Source organism: Gekko japonicus, unplaced genomic scaffold, assembly GCF_001447785.1.
Source record: "Gekko japonicus isolate JY-2015 unplaced genomic scaffold, Gekko_japonicus_V1.1 scaffold1235, whole genome shotgun sequence".
NCBI classification, from domain to species: domain Eukaryota; kingdom Metazoa; phylum Chordata; class Lepidosauria; order Squamata; family Gekkonidae; genus Gekko; species Gekko japonicus.
The window spans coordinates 282,287-303,468 of NW_015169210.1; positions in this window are offsets into that span (position 1 = coordinate 282,287).

Below are 21,182 nucleotides of genomic sequence, written 5' to 3' on the forward strand. Positions count from 1 at the left end.
CTTTTCCCAACTACATGCCATTCAATTACTGAATGCGCGTATTATTATGTATCATCTTAAAACAGTTTTCAACAGGTTTAATAAAATCATGTTGCGGATGTAGGGAATTTACTGTCTTTTCCTTTAAGAAACCATGCTAAAAAAATTATTTTTTAAAAGCACACATTCTGTTCGACAACAAATAAACACTAGTACCTAAAACTGCAATAATTTTGCAGGGGGGGGGGAAAGAGCGTTCACAACACATCCCACTGGTGTTCACAGGGAAACCAACGCTGGCTTGGCTGGGTTTTTTAGCCAACGCAAGGACTGATTCTCTGCACAAGCAAAATAAGCAGCTGCTTTGAGCATCACAGCAACAGGGGCACCATTTTGAATACATAGTGATCTAACTCAGGTGTTTTAATATAGGTTCTGGAATAGCTTTAAATTTTATAGCAAAGTACTGCCCCATTCAGTCAGTCCTTTATGCACACTGTTGCTGTTCCAGCCGTTCGTGAGTGGACTGCCAATGGGCAAAAACGGGATGAGCAGTAAAACTCTTCTGAACATGGAACTGTGTGCATTCGAGAATTGAAAGGAAGATGGAAAAGGCAACTGGATGATGTCCTTTGACTTCTGTGGGAAGTAATAAAAGGTTCAGCGCAGGGCTGCAGCTTTAATTAAGTCTTTTTCTCCTTCCTTGAGTGCTCCGGTCAGCTGTTTTGTTGGGGAAATTGTTGTTCATACTATCAGAACAGAAGCCCCAAGTGAGAAGCATTGCAAAATCTAAAGTAAAAATAGGCCATTTGTGCCTACTCACACTACTTAGTACCTTTTATAAATGCAGATGTTCTGCTGGGCTAGATAATAGGAACTGTCACTTCAGTTCCAGAACACATTCATTCCCAGGGGTGTTTCATTGTTTTAGCAATAAAATTTTTTAAATACCTCTCATTGTGTAAATATGGAACAAAAAAAGAACTTTTAACTTCTACAAAAAAAAATGAAGAAGGGGGAAAATAAGACTCTCCACTCTGAAAGCTGTAACACTGCCAGTTTGCTTTCTGGATAGCGGAGAGAGGTCCAATGATGGCATGTAGGTAGCACCGCTAAGCCTGTGCTACAAATTTATCAGGGTTCTGTGACCATACATGCAGAGAGCATTCCCAGAAGGCCCAGAGAAGCTGCCAGGTTCGGAGCAGCTGGAAAAACGATACAAATACAGAAAAGGAAGTTAAGGCCAGGTACTCGGGAGAGGCTGTCGCTCGGTGGCAGAGCATTTGTTTGGCGTGCAGAAGGTCCGGAGTCCAATCCCCGGCATCTCCAGTTAAAAGGACCAGGCAGTAGGCGACGTGAAAGACCTCTGCCTGAGACCCTGGAGAGCCACTGCCAGTCACAGTAGACAACACTGACTTTGATGGATCCAGGGTCTGATTCAGTAGAAGGCAGCTTCATGTGTTCATGTGTACTCTGCTGGTAGAGTAGCTCCAAGCTTGGTGTTTGATGTAGTGATTTAAGTTCGTGGACTCTAATCTGGGAGGACCGGGTTTGATTCCCCACTCCTCCACTTGCACCTGGCTGGATGACCTTGGGCAAGCCATAGTTCTGTCAGAGCTGTTCTTGAAAAAGAGCAGTTTCTGTCAGAGTTCTCTCAGCCCCACCTACCTCACAGGCAGTGTTCCCTCTAAGCTGAGTTAGTGTGAGCTAGCTCACATATTTTTAGCCTCCAGCTCACAGATTTTTGTCTTAGGTCAGGAAGGATGGCTTCAGAGCAAGCTAATTTATGCAGTATCCAAAATCACTCGCTCACAACTTTAATGCCAGCAGCTCACAAAGTAGAATATTTGCTCACAAGACTCCACAGCTTAGAGGGAACATTGCTCACAGGGTGTCTGTTGTGGGGAGGGGAAGGGAAAGGAGTTTGTAAGCTGCTCTGAGACTCCTTTGGTTAGTGAAGGGCGGGGTATAAATCCAATCTCCTCCTCCTCCTCCTCCTCCTCCTCCTCCTCCTCTTCTTTTTCTTCTTCAAACTCATAGTGGCACCCCATTTAAAAAACAAAAAGGAGTAGCATTGTTAAATCATATTCAAACTGGTGTCTCAAAGCAGCTTAAACCAGGGGTGTCACTCATTTGTTATGAGGGCCGGGTCTGACATAAATGAGACCCTGTTGGGCCAGGCCATGTATGACAAAAAATGTAATGCCAGGTAGCAGAGATATAAACTTTATAAAGGACACAAACACAAAGGGTTTTTTTTTACTTAAAATAAAAACATGCTTAAAACATTAGCACTCTTGCGATATTTTGTTTATTGAACAGTGTCTGATAACTGACACCTCTTGCTCTGAATTATTGCATCAAAATGTCTGTACTGTTGCAATCTTGAGTATGCTGTTCAGGTGTGTATTTGTAAGCTGCAAATCTACGATGACGCAGCAGCAGCAGAACTGGAAGAAGAAACAAAAGACAGACAGCTCCACTGTGGGCCTGACAGAAGCCCTCCAGGAGCCTGATCCGGCCCCTGGGCCGCATGTTTGACACCCCTGGTTTAAACAGACTAACAGGCAGCATGAGGGATTAATGGCAGGTCACTGAGTATATCAAGTTGGAATATGAACAGGTATTATATGCAACCATTTGTCAACAATGCTGTTCTGCAAACAGGGTGGCATCCATGCAAAATGAACTCAAATCTGATATCAAAAACTGCAACATCCAAAAACCAACATGAAAAGACCAGAGATTCCTACTTATGACCTGAAAGTCACTAACGAAAGAACTTCAAAGCGTGACTCAGTTCAGTGCGAAACTGGTGAATTTAAACAACCAGGGCTCAATCACAATTATAAGTTTCTCTCGCACGACAGGTATTAAATTAGTTTAGCAAATTAAAACAAAAAGACTGCTAGACTTCCAGATTTAATATGGCATCGGAGGAGTACTGTTTGCTTTGATGCAGAAAAGAGCAAAAGTCCAGTAGCACCTTAAAGACTAACAAAATTTGTGACAGGGGATGACCTGCTCACTTCTTCAGATGCCGTCTGGCTCTGATGTGAAATTGCACATTATCATATTAAAAGGCATGGGGCAAAAAGTGTTGGCTCAGCACATTTTTTAAAAGAAAATCAGGAAAATGGGACAGAGAAGTGGTTTTGCCCTAATGTGAAAATTTGCAACAAGCATCTGGACCTCCCGGGTCAAAACCCTGTCACTACATCATGCTGGCTAATTTCCTAAGCAACTGTCAGCAATTACAAAAACTGGCACATTGCCATGATTTCAGTTACACTGGTTTGCATTTCTCACACTCTTCTGTACATATTACAAATTCCTCATAACTATCCAGTTTATGCTGAACCAGAATGAGTGAATTTAAAGATAATCATATTTGTTAAAGAGGGATATACAATAGATTGGCAGGGAGCTACAAAGGGAAAGTTGGGCTGCGAACACACACACGAAATAATCCACTTTCAATGCACTTTACAACTGGATTTTGCCAGTTCACACAGTAAAATCCAATTGTAAAGTGGATTGAAAGTGGATTATTTCGTGTGTGGGACCGCAGCCTTGGTTTCAGGTCCGCAGTTTAGACCACAAGGCCTACAACTAAGAGCCCAAGCACAACCGGCAGCCTCACAAGATGCAAACCGCACAAAACAAAGGGTTAAGTGCTTTCTCCATATAAAAGCCACCCTGCACATTTCTGAAACACTTATCGAAGGTTCGTTCGGAAGAAGAGACGAAATGGAACTCAATCCGGAGGTTCCTCGTCAACAATCACAATCACTTCGTAATAATTACAATAGCTTCATGTATTTTAATAATCACAATTACTGCAGCATGTATTCTTATTAATCGTATTTACTGGCACAGTGATGTTATTTACAGTTACACTTTGAAATCAATAATATAACTGATATAATGTTTAAATAGGTTTAGCGTCTTGTATGCCAGTCTGTTTATAACATGGTTAGTCATCTTAGGACTGGAACCTCCAGGTGGCACCTGAAACATCTCCTGCTATTAACAGTTGGTCTCCAGATGACTGAGGCCCAGTTCCCCTGGAGAAAATGGCTGCTTTGGAGGGTGGACTCTGTGGCATTATAGCCTGCTGAGGTCCCTCCCCTCCCCAAACCATGCCCTCCTTGGGCTGGCAACCCTAGCTTGGATATCAGCAGCGTGGTAGCATCAAATGGGGATCACCACACTCCCACTTGGCCCCCTCCCCTCCTCAGCCTCTGCTTTCCCAAGGCACTGCCTCCCCAAATCCCTTGGCCCTTCCCAAGCCGGAGTTGGCAACCATATCCACACTGCAGCATTTCCCTGCTTTTAATCCTCCATGAGTATTATTTTCTAGACTGGGAGGGGCTATGAATCCACGGAGAAAGCTAAGAACACTCTATGTTTTAAATCAAAATGGGGAGCCGTAGAGGTCATTTCGGGGGGGATCGCGGGGGATCGCAGTTCCCCCGGGTGAGGTACGGGGGGCGGAGCACATGATGAAGCCCCGCCCCCTGCTTCCGGCCGCCCCGCTTCCGGCCTTCATTCAGTCAGGAGGAGGCAGGAGGAGGGTGAGTTGCTTCCTCCCTGCCTCTTCCCACCCCTGCCTGCCTGGGGCCAGGGAGGGCCTTTGCGGGGCTTCCTTGCACTCCCGCCGGCCTTGGACACACTTCTGGTGATGTCAGGGGGTGTGGCATATGCTAATGAGTTATGCTAATGAGTTCCCCTAGCTCTTTTTCTACGAAACGACCCCTGGGGAGCCATGTTAGTCCGTCCGTAGCAGTAGAAAAGAGCAAGCGTCCAGTGGCACCTTGAAGACTAACAAAATTTGTGGCAGGGTGAGGAGTTTTGGTGAGTCACTGCTCACGTCTCCAGATATCTGAAGAAGCGAGTAGTGACTCATGAAGGCTCATACCCTGCCAGAAATTGTGTTAGTCTTTAAGGTGCCACTGGGCGCTTGCTCTTTTCTACTACTTCATGTTTTAATTATCATGCTAATGAGTACGTTTGAAACCACATCTATTGCCCTGACCCGGATAGCCTGGCCAAGCCTGATCTCATCAGATCTCGGAAGCTAAGCAGGGTCGACTGTGGTGAGTTCTTGGATGGGAGATTTCTTTGAAATACCATGCCAGGAGGAAGAAGAAGAAGAAGAAGAAGAAGAAGAGATTGGATTTATACCCCACCCGTCACTTGGAGTCTCAGAGCGGCTTACAAACTGCTTTCCCTTCCCCTCCCCACAACAGACACCCTGTGAGGTGGGTGGGGGCTGAGAGAACTCTGACACAAACTGCCCTTTTTCAAGGACAGCTGTGCCAGGGCTTGTGACTGACCCAAGGTCACATCAGCAGGTGCAAGTGGAGGAGTGGGGAATCAAACCCGGTTCTCCCAGATTAGAGTCCGCACACTTAACCACTACACCAAACTGGCTCTCACACCAAACTGGGCAGGCTTTATTCAGCCACCTCTCTGAATATCCTCCAGGCCCCCAGTGGGGGTCAGTCACCAGAGGTCGCCATGGCTCCCAGGCGCAGGTGCACACAAATACAAAAATACCGAAAGAAAGAAACCACAACCACGCATCCATTTACAGGTGGCTAGAAAACAGCCACTCGGGAATCATAGGCAAATATAAATTCATTTCCAGCCACATTAAAAGGCGATCCAGAGAGTTCAGGCCATTTTTCATTAGCGAACAAATAAAGGGCCTTTCTAAATGCGGAGCGTGCTCTTCACTCACCACTCTGCCTTGGCTGGCAAGAGCTGCAGGCGGAGGCTCTGCAAACAACAAATAAGCATGGAGTTGTAACCATCCCAGCACAATGTGGCAATGCATGGAAAATGTCATCAACCAGGAGGCAATTAGCAGCCAGTCTGAACAGCACAGGCAGAAGGGAGTGGTTTCCTAACAAAACAGGCCTTGTGAGAGAGGGGGGGAAAGACCACATTTTTTTTTCCTTCTCCTCCTTCAAAAAGGCAACATTCTCGGTCAACGGAAGGCTTACGTTTCTTGTAGCTTTTAAAGATTCCTACGAATCTTTTCAGGATTACCCAGAAAGGGGCAGACTTTGACCACATTTCTAGCGATGCCCCCCCCCCATACAGTACTTTGCAATTATGTTAAGTTGCCCTGTAAATCCGTTCAAAAGTTCTCTGACATCTTTCGTTCTTACACCAGCTGGGCGAAAGCTGTTTGGTAGAAAAGAGTCAAGCCGTGGGGGTGCCTGCCTTGCTTAACGATAAGGGAATCTTGTCAACTTTCTTCTCAAGACTTTACACTTCAAAATCATTCTCTGTGTGCTGTGAATTGGTGCACTTTAAAAGCTAACTACTTCTCAAAGCGCGGCTTCAAAACTGACATCCCCAACCACATTTCAAGCTCGGGGGGGAAAAACCAACTCTACAAAGTCTTCTTGGTCTCTGCAAAAGTGCTCTCTCTCTCTCTCTTTCTATTACACTTGACAGACAATCTCCTGAAAATGATTTGTGCAGAAATTTAGTTCAAATTACTTTATAACCAGACAGCTATGGGAAAATGTGTTTTCCTTTTGTTGTGAGCTACAAAAAGGTAGCCCTTTATTTCAATTTAATGATTTAATTTAAAAGCAAGCCACAAGCAATACTGGAACCAAATCAATGATCACGAATTGTGGGGGTTTTAACTGGCTCTCACTTATACGCCATCTGGCACTCAACATATTCCCAGACTATGCTGGACACTGACATGACCTTTGGTATAGGTTTTACTGCAAGGTTCAGACAGAATGATGAGATTTCCTTTCCTCGTAGTGATTCATCTGCATTCTTGATAACTAAGCAGACTGCTGAGTAAACAGGATTGTTGCCTGTTTCGTGACTTGCACTATCATGTTCTCGGTGACTTGCATGGTTTCTTGTGACAAGGCCCCCCCCCCCCAAAAAAAAAGTGTGAGAGAAAAAGCTTTTCAGCTCTGCTGTTTGTAAGGAAGCCATATTCCTTCAGAATTTGCCCAAATGCTGTGAAATATCTGTCGTTACTGTTTAACAGTTATGCAAACCCAACGGTGTGCCAGGGTGCTGTACTGAACACCGCAATGGCCCAGTCCATGCCTGGAAGCTTATAAACAGTGGTAGGCAACAGAAAGAGAAGTTAAAGGTAACACTGAAAAAGCTGGTATAAAAGGGGGAGGAGGCATCAAGAAAAAGTGAAGGAGGTCAAAGGATGCCTTGCCCTTAAAGGACAAGTCTAGAGATGTGAAGGCCCGGAAAAAAACCGGAAAAATTCGGGGGGGGTCCTGCAGTACTTGGTGGACTGGAAGGGCTATGGTCCTGACGATCGATCCTGGGAACCTGCCTCTCACCTGCATGCCCCGGACTTGGTCCGGCACTTTCATACAGCCTACCCGGACAAACCTGGCCCTTTCGATGAGGGGGGGCCTGAGGGGGGGGATAGTGTCATGCCTGCCCCTGCTGATGTCATGCCTGCCTTTGCTGATGCCCCTGAACAGGCTCCTGAGGACCCTGAACAGGCTCCTGAGGACAGTACTGCAGCAGAAAGGCAAAGACTGGATCCTGTAGCTGAAAGCTATCTAAGTGGTGAGGAGGATAGAGCCTCCCAGGGAACACCTGCAAGGGATCAGTCTCTGCTGCAGCCCAGTAATTCATCATCAGACTCGCCTCCACCTGTAACCAGGCTCAGGAATGTAAGAAGACAACAGCTGAGAGAGCGAAGGCAGAATGCACGCATGCGTGCCAGAAGATCTCTTAGCCCTGATTACTGACAGGATCCTGTTCTCACTCCTGGCTAGCTAATGAGTTGATTAGCTAGCACTGTATATATGCAAGTCTGTTGCCAGCAGTCATTTGTGCTGGCAACGTCGTTTGTTCAGGACCTGAATCCTTGCATCTCTGCTCCAGACCTTGTGGAATTCTTCTCGGCTTGATCCTCGGCTTTTGACCTTTGGCTTTGTTGACCCTGCGTTCATCTCTGACTCCTCTGGTATTGTTGTGATTTATGGACTTGAAACTTTGGTATGTCTGACCCTGCTTTTGGACTGTGATTTAAACCTGCTTGAACCTTGCTACCTGATTTGCCCGGCTTGACCTCGGACTGTTCCTGGACTTTTGCTTGCTTGTGTCACGCCCCCTGGTCCTGCCGTGACAAAGATGCATTTCTTCCTTTAGGAGGTGCAATTGTCAGAAGAAAATAAAAAAAGTTTCAGTTTTGTTTTTGCATGTGGTTGGGTATTCTGTTTGTAATAATTGTTTGGATACACTATATTTTTAATATGCTAGTTGTGATAATTTCATGCCAAGTAAAAATGTCCATAGTCATATTTTACGTTCCTAAAGTAACAGAATGACTTTCAATCTAGGAAAGACAAAAGAAACGCTAATGTAGCATTTTTTCCAATTTTTCAGAAAATTTCCGTTTCCCCCCGAAAAAAACCAGGGGGGAAAACAGGGTTTTTCCCGAGCTTCAAAATTTCCGGAAATTTTACATCTCTAGACAAGTCCCTGTTTCTCTTCTATGATTAAGCCCTAACATGACCACAAAATTAACAGCATCTAGGAGAGCTGTTAAAACCCCGGAATCACCCATGCCGTCTCCTTTTACCTCACCCAGGTTGACAGCATGCCTCATTACAATTTGCCTCCTAAATCTCTGCTGAGAGGGGGGACGGGGTGAGAAAGAGAGAGAGAGAAGGGAAGAATTACAGCTACCTGTACTGGGAGTTCCCCACTGTTACCACTTCCACCTGCTTTGCTGAATACCATCCCACTGCACCAAAACGCACTGTGTTGGGCACTCCAGATGATTGCGACAGCTTGGGAGGATTTGCCAATGTCGTGCAGTGATTAGAGAGCTGGATTAGGGTTAGGACTGTGGAGACCTGAGTCCAAATATCCAGTAGGCCATGCAGCATTTATGCTGAACTGGGCTCCATGAAGGAAAAATGAGATAACAAATGAGGCAGACACACAGAAAGAATAGTTTCAACAACATAGGGTTACCCTATTTTGAAAAGCAAAAAGAGGACATATTTCCTGACTGACTACTTCAAACAAGTGATCACTATGGCCAATCCCATTTTAAATACCCCTACTATTTCAGCTGTGATAATTGCTACTAACTAGGCATATTCCTAACTAGGGATGGGCATGAACTGGGAAAATGGAGGTTCGTTTAGGTACATGGTTCATGGGGTCTCACGAACCACGAAACTCCACAAATCTTCCTGTTTAACGAACCAGTTTGTGGTTCGTGGCTCATGAGATGGCGCGGCTTCTGGATCACCACTTCTGCATGATCTCACCACTTGGACATCAAGTCACGCTGGGAGAAGGTGTTTAAAGAGACCGTGGTCTCGTCAAATGCCTTCTCCCAGTGCTAGCATGTCTGCTGACACGAACTGCACTAACTTCCCAAAGCTACATGGGAAGGTCGTGGTGGTGGGATGGCACAAACCTTGATTCACGAACCACAAACTGGGCCCAGTTCATCATGAATTTAGGTTCATGAGCCAGTTCGTGCCCATCTTTATTCCTAACCTTCCAAACCCAAAATAGGACATTTTCATCAAATTTTTAAAAAGAGCCCGAAAGAGGATGGACACATAAAAGAGAAGACATCTTATCTAAAAAGAGGACATCTGGTAACCTTAAATAATAATAATAAGCAGCCATGACACAAGTTGTGAAGTCCTAAGTCTCAAGAATTCATGAAGCTGTCTTATACTGAATCATACTCTAGGTCCATCAAAGTCAGTATTGTCTACTCAGACTGGCAACAGCTCTCCGGGGTTTCAGGAGGAGATCTTTCACATCACCTGGTACTTTCAACTGGAGATGCCAAGGATTTATTCTGGGGCGCTAAACACACTGAGCCACAGCCCCTCCCCTACTGAAGTCAGTGGACAAATCATCGCAGTATAGATTTGAGACACAGAATATATTATTCTCTCTTTTGCCTTCTTAATGAATACAGTTTTAAAGTACTTTTTCCAGCCAACTAGATGTTAAAAGGCAAAATAGTGTACATTAAAAAAAACCATCTTTGGCTGCGGTCAGAAGACAGATTTGGTGCAGTCTGGCCGCACCTCTAATTTCTCTGGAACTATTTGCTCTGGAGAGTTTTGACCAGACACAGCACCCTAATCCCACCTCACTCTGTGGTCGACCAATCAGACTAGTGTTGTGCGGTCACCATGGAGCAGGTGGGCAGCATTTTTTTTTAAGTCTACCTTGTGCATGCGCAGAGCCGCTTATTTGCCAGGGGCAAATATGTGGCTTTCTGCATATCACTAACTGTGGGGGGGGGGGGAATAGAGGTCAGGGAGCAGAGGCCACAGACCTCCCAAACTGCTTGAGCACATAACGGAGAGATCAGACTTTGGAAATGCGAGGTGAGAACAACTGAATCGAAAGTACTGGACCTTATTTGGCGTCAGGAAAGTTGGGATGAAGATGGGGGGGGGGGCAATGACTGGGGAATGAAAGACAGATGTTGCTGTCTGGACACGCACATTAAATCCAGTAGGGAGAAGCGAAAACATCAGATCAAACAGCCCATCTGATCACACGCTTTAAGTCTCTTGTTCTACAGTCTCAAACTTTTGCTACTCTAATTAAGGAAAATGACCCCTGGAATGGTTTCCAGTTTCTGCATTATCAATTCTCATCCAGCGCATGGTGTTCTTAGTAGCAAGCATCAAAGAGTTAACAAGGCAAGAAACCCTCTGTAACCTGGTTTTATGCAAGAGTAAAGTCAATTGGCCAAATATCAAAGTAAATACCACTCTGAGCACTTCATTTTCCCCATTGCTATAATAAACACAAAGATTTATTGACATGGTAAACTCCTTATAATTTTAAATCTGGGTTTTACTTGTACATGAAAATACTTAAGAGTCACAATTATTCTACTCCTGCTCTGGAAAAAGGGGGGGGGGGAAGAGCTGACCAGCAACGTGCCCGACAGCTAGTGCTAACTGCACAGTCAGCAGAGCAAAATGTTAGAAAGATTCTTAAGAAACAGAGTCTGTTAGTCAGTTCAGCAGATGAGTAAAATGAGTCACAGCTGCACTCGGTAAACCCTTGCTGTGTTTTGGACTCTGACTCACTAAGCAGCCCAGTTGTAGTACGTCCGTTGTTCTAGCTGCTTGAAAAGCAGCATGCACACAGAGCCTACACACACACACACACACACACACACACAAACCACGCATCATTGTATATTGCTCTTTTCATCTTTTCACTACAATACAAAGTGGTCCTCCCAGAACTCACTCATGTTTCTGTATTTGAGAGTCACCTTTTAACAATTCCAAGAACTCTTACAAAGCTGACTACGGCCCTGTGGTTAAGAATGCAAACTGGAAAAAACACAAACCATGTCTAAACCTCACCTAAGCCACAAACACTGCAGTCCTAAACAGAATCACACCTTTCTAAATCCAGCATAGTCAATAGGCTTAGAAGGGTGTAACTCTGTTCAGGACTGCATTGTAAACCACTAGACAACCCATGATCTTTCAGACTGAACTTGTAACATGTAGATAATCTTGCTGCCCTACCTTGTGAGGTAATTGTTAATGGTTACCAAGATAGCTGTATGGGAACACTAAGGGAAAATGCTATTATTACGAGGACTTCATTATTCATTGACAGATTCACTATTCACAACATCTGTCTCCCAGCTTTAATACGTACAATGTTGAACTAATTTGGGGATTTGTGCACACACAGTCTGAGGAGAAATCTACTATCCCTCTGCATATCACACCTAATCCAATCATGCCTGCTATTGTCATTCATCTGCTATTGTAATTTGCCTGCTAAAGTCATTCAGCATCTGAAATCAGCCCACTTTCCAACATAAAGGGACAGATTCTCACATTCTAGCTGTATCTGAAGAAGCGAGCAGTGACTCACGAAAGCTCCTACCCTGCCACAAATTTTGTTAGTCTTTAAGGTCTCATTGGACTCTTGCTCTTTTCTAAAGCCACAGTCCGTTCATAAACCCCAGTTAGCCCGCACCATACCTTCTTTCCTGCCTCCAAGCCAAATACACAGATGCTATTCCAAGCTCCAGGACATTACCCATCTAGTGCTAAAACCTTATTACAGACAGCTGGTGCAGGACAGAAGTTAGACCGTTTGACTAGGATCTAGAAGACCCAGGTTAAAATCACCACTCTGCCATGGAAGCTCATTGGGCCAGTTATACTTTCTCTTTAATCCTTTCCGCACTTGGATCTCATCCCTAGTTTTATCAGAGTTCAACTCGCGACACAGTGCCTTGCGTTTATTCCTGGTTATAACAGCATCCGTTTATCCCGGGACAAGTGTGAGGCAAAACCGGGGTGACCTCAATGTAATGTGGAAACAAAAAATACCCCAAGATAATTACAGGGGTGAACTCGAGTGTAGTGTAGAATGTAAAGATACCCCAGGATAATTACAGGGGTGAACTCGAGTGTAGTGTAGAATGTAAAAATACCCCAGGATAATTACAGGGGTGAACTCGAGTGTAGTGTATAATGTAAAGATACCCAGGATAATTACAGGGGTGAACTCGAGTGTAGTGTATAATGTAAAGATACCCCAGGATAATTACAGTGGTGAACTCGAGTGTAGTGTATAATGTAAAAATACCCCAAGATAATTACAGGGGTGAACTCGAGTGTAGTGTATAATGTAAGTTCAGGAACAGGGTTGAACCAGGATTTAAGGTCTAGTGCAGAATTACCCTTTCTCTCTACCTAGCATATCCCACAGTGTTAAAGTTTTGAAGATAAAATGCAGGATGGAAGAACAATGTTATAAGCTGCTATGAATCCCCACTGAGCAGAAGAGCGGAGTATAAATAAATAAATAAAAACTATGTATACAAGCCACTCGCTATCAGTCAGCAGCAGGTGACAGGCTGGGAAAGAGCAAGGACACCCACAGCAAAGAACAAATTTAGAGCCCAGTGGCACTTCTTAGAGCCAGTTTGGTGTAGTGGTTAGGTGCACGGACTCTAATCTGGGAAAACCGGGTTTGATTCCCCACTCCTCCACTTGCAGCTGCTGGATGACCTTGGGCAAGCCATAGTTCTGACAAGAGCTCTCTCAGCCCCACCTACCTCACAGGGTGTCTGTTGTGGGGAGGGGAAGGAGTGTGTAAGCCACTCTGAGACTCCACGTGAAGGGAGGGGTATAAATCCAATCTCCTCCTCCTCTTCTTCTTCCCAAAAAAGTTTTATTCGAGATATGAACTTTTGTGTGCACACACACTTTTTCAAATACGTTGGAAGGAGCTTAGACTCTCCTCTTCCCGGATCCATCAGCTGACACAAAGTCATAGTAGCAGATGTTAACGGAATTCCTTAACCATGACAACCACCTTCCGGGTCTTGTCATTATACTGCATAAGAAATGCCAGAATCCATCTAGTGGTTCGTAAATGTAAATCTGGTCATAGTCCTCAAGATGACTAGGTTCACACATCTCTAATGTGGTATTTGTGGACCCATGAAAAAAGACATCAAAATGGAGGCCTGGCAATAATCCTCCACAGTGTATCAGATACAACCAACACTATTTTGTCCCAAAGTACTTATATCAGCTTGCAGTTCTACCACGCACAGGAACTGACAGCTGCCATGCATTAGCATCCATTTTAAAACTCCCAACATCTGTTTGAACCTGTTTTGTTAATTTAAGAGGACACTGTGTGATAAACACAAATACAAAAATAACTTATTTTTCCTTGGTCAGAAACAAAATCAAACAAAAAGCCAAAGGAAATGCCTACAGACCAAATGAATGTCCATCTTTCTTCCTCGCTGGCACCTAACTCTATCCCATTTGGACAAAAGAATAATACATATCCCTAGCATTAGATTTAAGTACATGACGAAATCTAACATCTGTCATAGGGCTACTACGGGCAGCTAGCTTTAAAAGATTTAACTTGTAAGTACAGTACTGAAAATAAATGGGGTTTGTACTCATTCAGTGTTTCCATAAGCTTTCATAAGGAAAGACCATTTGTTAGCTCTTTAAATGTAGACATAGCTATCTAGTCAGCAAAATCTTTAGTTCACGGTTTTTAAAGCCATTTAAAGAACCTTGCTGAACTTTCAGAGTAAAAAAAGGGAGAGGTATCACTAATGATATGAATGTGAAAGCCAACTCAGGGTGTCATCGGTCTGAAAAGGATCATCTGAAAGCCTCATGTCATGCCAGAAGCGCTTTGACTGCCACAGTGACATAGGCTAGGCCCTATAATGACAGAAGCCTACTGTGGCCCTAGGAAAGCGGCGGAAGACAGAGAGGACAGTGCAGTGTGAGGCAGATGAATACAGGAGAGCAAAGGTCTTAGGGAGATAAACCAAATGTAAGCAAGAAACAGAATTAATTGCCATCATAGGAGGCAACATTATAATGAATTTAAAACCAAGTAGCAAGCTGGCCCCCAATGATTTTTTTTTTTAGGTGTATGTACAAAGCCGGGCATCAAGCAAAAGCTTTATAAATGAAACAACGCTTCACCAAGCAAACAGTCCAGAACTGAGTAGCGCAAGGCATGGCTTAATGTCCAATACTTAAGTGATGAACTAGGCATTCCAGAATGGCTCGTCTAGTTATTGTTCCTATCCGGAACACAATTTATCATCTGAGAAGACAACTGATGAACGGGAGGACAGTTGTTCTTAAGAACAAGCAACCGTCTCACCTACTTCATTTACTTTCTCTTGCAGGATAAGTAAACAGCCGAGACTCATGTACCAATCGAGACTCACTGTACCACTGTCCAACTACAAACCATAAAAACTCAAGAGATTGTATCATATCTATAAGGTTGAAGGGGTATAGGAAGAGCAAATAGATATCCGGGGGATGTAGCAAAACCAAAAAAATATGTCATTCTGGAAACACACACAACACACACACACAACACACACACTTTATTTTGATACAAGATCAGTTCCGAGAATCAGCAAATAGTAAAAGGAAAAACGCATGCAATGCAACCAGCACAAAACAATGAACACAAATTGGAGGGGGGTGACACGACAAAGAAGGTAAAATAATGTGTTTGTATATTTGTAAATAAAAATCAGTTAATCTGTTCCTAATCTAACTGTCAGGATACATTCAGTTTACAATATGGAAGGTTTGTGACATGGACGGAGGGTGTTATTTTAAAATCATGGCCAAGTCAGCTGCTAAATCATAAAGAAGAAGAGTTGGTTTTTATACCCCACTTTTCACAACCTGAAGGAATCTCAGGGTGGCTTACAACTCCCTTCCCTTCCTCCCCCCACAAGAGACATCTTGTGAGGTAGGTAGGGCTAAGAGACCTCTGAGTGAACTGTGACTAGCCGGAGCCGAAGCCGGAAGAACAACTATCCCGCCATCTGGGTGCCAGTAGGCAGCCCCACCCCTGTTCCATGTGGCCTTAGATTAGGAATTAATTGTATTTGAAAAATTGCCTGTAAACCACTCAGAGACCTTCGGGTCTGAGCAGTATATAAATCGAATGCATAAATAAATAAATGTGGAGGAGAAGTGGGGAATCAAGCCTGGCTCTCCAGATTAGAGTCTGCCGCTCTTAACCATGACACCAAACTGGATCTCAATCAATCTTGGAAAGCAGAATAAGCAAATCTGGTCGTGCTGTCCCTTCCAGGAATACAATTTAGCCACTTTAGCTTTGTTTATTAATGAAAAAGTAGAAACCAGGGTGCAAAATGTATGCAATCATCTCTATCTACACATAATCGTCCTTAAAAAGGTAAAGTAAAGGTTCCCTTGCTCGAAAGCCAGTCGAATCCGACTCTAGGGTTGCGGTGCTCATCTCCGTTTCAAAGCCGAAGAGCCAGCGCTGTCCGAAGACGTTTCCGTGGTCATGTGGCCGGCATGACTCAACACCAAGGCGCACGGAACGCTGTTACCTTCCCACCGAAGTGGTCCCTATTTATCTACTTGCAATTTCTTGCTTTCGAACTGCTAGGTTGGCAGGAGCTGGAACTAGAGACAGGAGCTCACCCTGTCTTGCGGCACCCGGGTCTTGAACCGCTGAACTACTGACCTTCCACAGCCTGCAGTTCAGCGTCTTAACCACTTGAGCCACCGCAGCTCCTATAATCGTCCTTGGCGTATGCTTAATGTACCCTGAACGTTAAATACATAGATATTTCCCTGCATATGTACTATACATGTAATTAAATGCTAAGTGCAAGACCCTTGGGTCATCCAATTAAAGTCATTAGTAGTAGGTTCAGGATAGTCAAAGGGAGGCACCTTTTTTTTACATAATGCATAATTAATTTATGGACGTCAATGACAAGGAATCTGATGATGGCTACTATCTTAGGTGACTCCAATTAAGGATTCAACGGCTGCTAGCCATGACAGCTAAATGGAGCTACCTAGAGTTTAGAAGCACTATACCTCACAACAACAGGTATTGTGTACAAACAGCAAAGAGCAGAGGATAGCTGATGAATTCTCTACTTTCACCCACAAGCTTGGTTGCCAAGTGTTCCAGAGGCTTTTAGTTGGCTATTGTTAAGAACAGAATTATGGGGTAGACGGGATTCTACTCAACAAGACTAATATTCCTATGTTTGTAATGCCAAAATAAAAGAAATTTTATACGTAACAGGAGATGACGGCTTGCACAGTTTGAAATTATTCTGACAGGAACATAACAGACAGTAAAAATTATACCCATTAATACAGCACTGGCAGAACTTTTTAATGCAGAACAAACATCAATTGTTTTGAGATTACATTATTCAGAAAATAAAGAGTATGTTGAAAATCAATCATGCCTTGTGTAAGGAGATTAAGAAAAAGAAGTGTCGATCGCTTTCTGAGCGAACATTTCATGCTATGATCAGATGGCTGATTTCCGTCAGGGCCCTGAATGCAAACTCTAATCTGCTTGATCAATATAATTCAACAAGATGGTAATTTCTCACAGTGCTAAGTAGAAGCAGCGAGCAAGGTTATTACGCTCTTCGGCCTTGTTTGCACCAATGACTTATAGCAGCAGCACTGTGGACACTATGTTAAAATCTGTGAACTGATGCAGTCATTAACAGACACTACACATGTAAGGCTTCGGTTATGCCCTCATTTGGAACAATAAATGGCCCCCAGAAAATAGAAAGCGACAAAAAAAAAAGGTCCAAATTAAGTTCAGGCTGAGCCATCTTGGAATTCAATCACGAATCATCTGAGCTTAATTGTCTTTGTGTCCTCTCTTTGTGAGCTGCCTTTGTCCATTTTTCAGGGTGCAAAACCCAACTGTGCTCCAAGTGGTAAGCACCCTTATTGGTAGGTTTTGTGTCTGTTATTCCTTGTCCACATACGAAAATCTATACGCCGAGTTTCTGTAATTGCACTACTTTCGTCTCCTGCACTGAAGAGACTAAGAAAAAAATGTACGAGAGGAAAAAGAACAACCAAGGAGGGTGGTAGATAAAGAAAACCCTGGCCTACTGATGCCTGGGAACAGTACAGGCATGTTTCCTATGAACCAAGGACAGACTTTCAGGCGTGAGATAAACTACCGCTATATAAACACATGATGTCCCTGGGAGAGCTTTGCACTCTACAGATAACCAGGACTATTTTTGGGCAGGAACGCACAGGAACGGAGTTCTGTCTGGCTTCAGAGTTGGCCATGCCCACTACAGCCAAAACCTCTGCGTGCGTGGCTACAGAGGGAAGGCCTGGAGAGCAAACCCCCCCCCAGCAACTCTGAGGCGAACGGGCCAGGGGGGGCACTGGAAGGATCGGGAAGGAATTTAAAGGCCTCTCCATGCCTTTCCTGGCCTGTCCAAGGGCTGGCTTGCCTGGGCTCCCCGCAGCTGTGGGGCACCCGGGCAAACCAAGGGAAGGCATGGGGTGTGTGGCCTAATATGCTAATGAGCTGCGCTGTCAGGGTGTGGCTTAATAGGCTAATGAGTTTCTGCTGTTGGGTGTGGCCTATTATGCTAATGAGTTCCTACTGAGCTTTTTCTACAAAAAAAAGCCCTGCAGATAACAAATTGCTGGTGGGGGGAGTGGCCATGACCAACTTCCGGGTCAGCAGACAGTATCCAGTGCTCACCGTCTGCCCGCTCAGAATTTGAATATTTTTACCCTTTCCAACACACACACACAAATATTTTGAAAGATAGTGCCTAAAGGTGGTAAGAAGGGGAAACAGAGACAGCATTTCGTGTTTAACAGGGCTTTTCTCAACTACAGATGCACCATCACTTCATCTGCAATGCTGGGGAGGGGTGAGCTAATGGCTGAAGAGAGCCCGCTTACTATAATTTTTTTAATGCAGGCGCTAACCAAACATCATCAGGAACTGAGAAACGATATTACAGAAATGCTGAAACCAGCGTTTCAATGCATGGGCGAGTTAGAAGAGCTTCATAAACAGACAAACCAAAAGGTAGAGAAAGTTCTCAAGAAAGTCACTGAGCTTCAGAGTTAATTGCCTGCGAGAGCCTCAGATGCTTGGGCATGGGAATGTATTCTGTTTTTGGATTATCGTAGTCATGAGCTGTGCCTAAAGTTCAATGAAATGCTGAAGCTGGAACAGAGCTGAATATATTTATGGCAAATTGGTTAGCGGACACTTTAAGCCTTGAAGCTGGTGTTACACCCCTTCTACAGACAGCTTATCACATTGGTAAGCTATGTGATGAATCTATTTCCTCATTATATACTAGAGTTATACTAGTAGAATTTAAGGACTTTCAAACATGGCAGAGGATCCTTGCAGAGGCTAGAAAGTGAGGTGGTCTTGACTTCCAGGGCTTGAAGATTCAGGTTTTTCTGGATCTCCCCCCCAAATTTTTAAAGATTAGAAGAGATCTTAAAGACATCACTGCTAAACTGCGGGATTTGGGAATAAGATATCGTTGGCTCCATACAGGCATGATGTGTGTCCAACATGGCTCAATCTCTTACACTGCCTGCGATTCTGCCTTGGGTGAACTAATGCTGGACGTCTTATATTCTTCTCCTTCTGAATCACGAGAAAATAGAGCTGGCAAAAGGAAAGAATGCTCTCCTCTTGCGCCAGTCAAAACGACTCGAGTCTGTACTCCTGAAGACCACAAAGATTTTGAAGAGTTTGGACTCTGTTTAAAAATAGAATTTGGGTAATATAAAATATAAAAGATCACTGCAGATGGTGACTGCAGCCATTAATTAAAAGACGCTGCTCCTTGGGAGGAAAGCTATGGCAAACCTAGACAGCCTAATAAAAAGTAGAGCCATCACCCTGCCAACAAAAGTCCGTATGGTCACAGCAATGATATTCCCAGTAGTCATGTATGGCTGTGAGAGTTGGACCATAAGGAAGGCCGAGTGCCGAATAATAGATGCTTTTGAATTATGGTGCTGGAAAAGACACTTGAGAGTCCCTTGGACTGCAAGTAGATCAAATCAGTCAAACCTAAAAGAAATCAACCCTGACTGTTCCCTGGAAGGCCAGATACTGAAGCTCAAATACTTTGGCCGCCAAATGAGAAGGGAGCACTCACTGGAGAAGACCCTGATGCTGGGAAAGACTGAAAGTAAAAGAAGAAGGGGATGGCAATGGATGAGATGGTTAGACAGTGTTATCGGTGCAACGAACATGAAATTAAGCAAACTCCGGAGGACGGCAGAAGACAGGAGGGCCTTGACTGTGCAACTGAACAACAACAAAAATATAAAATATATATATTTTGATGCTACAAGAGCAGTGGGACTGTACCAAGCATCCAGGTATGTTCCCCCAAGGTTTAACCGGTCCTTGGAAGGAGACATTTCCCCCCTCTCTTGACCCTTGAGGCCTCCTAGGATTGAGCTTAATTATTTACAGAATAATTTAGTTCAAAGATTAATTTGATAATATATTGTAAATCTATTATAATGAGCTAAGATAGTTTGAGAATCCTATTAACATTATCATGTAATAATTTTGGGAGAATAAAGAAGATGAAGACGATATGAAGATAAAGCATGCAAGTGAAGTTTTGTTTTTCATAATATTAATGATTTTGGTGGAGTTGTTAAATTATAAAATTCTTTCTTCAATAAAACAAAATGCAAAAAGACCCCAAGCAATCTGCTGGTGACCCCTGGCCCTAGGGATGCCCGGCTGACCTTGACCAGTCCTGGCCCCGACCTGGAACTCTCTGCCAAATGACATCAGGGCCCTGTGGAATCTTTTGCAATTCTGCAGGGACTGTAAGGCAGAGCTTTTGGCTGAGGTCAGCAACGTGTGTTTTCCCCCCCTTTGGCTGGCACCCTCCCTCCTCTTCTCCCCTCTTCTGCATTTTTGTCTTGAGTTCTTTCTACCCCTGCCCAGAAAATGGCCAGGTAGCCCAGAATCGGGTTAGAAAATTTACAGGATGCCATCTTTGATCTTTTATTCTGGTTTTTAGTTTTTATCAACTAGTATATTGAATTTTAATGTTTTCCATATTTTTACGGCATTATGTGCCTCCTTGTACATCGCCCAGAGCTCAGTGTAAGCTGGGATAGGGTGATTAACAAATTAGCCATGAGAATAGAACAAAAAGTTCACCCCAGCTCGTGTCAAGTGCGAGCAGAACAAGTGGGAGCAGAGTTGATTTGCCTTTCTGTATCCCCCCTTCTTCCTGGAACAAAGTTTTTCCCCCCTATTCAACTGAGTGCCTCACCTGTGTGTGTTAATTGGAATGGCATGTGCCAGGTTAACAACCCCATTTTGGCAACACTTGGATGGGAGACCGCCAAGGAAGTCCAAGGTTGCTACACAGAAGCAGGCAATGGCAAACCATCTTTGTTCATATCTCGCCATGAAACCCTATGGGATTGCCACAAGTCGACTTTGACTTGTTGGCATTTCCCACCACCATAAGGTCATTTCCATTTGCAAGAGCTTTTATGATGTGGTTTGAGCAGCAGGCATTTTCTTGGGGGGGGGGGTCATTTTATTTGAAAGGGCTTTCAGCATCAAATAAGTAAACTGCATTATTGGCAAGCCATTTGTATCCTATAATTTCAATGACTTCCGTGCAAACTTCATGGGGAATGGCCATAGGGGTCCCGTTTTATAAAAAAGGTAACAGGAAGGATCCATCACATTACAGGCCAATCAGTCTGCTGAATATCATAAGTAAAATATATGCTAGGCATCTCTTGGACAAACTTTTGGACTGGTTTGAATAAGAAAACATTTTA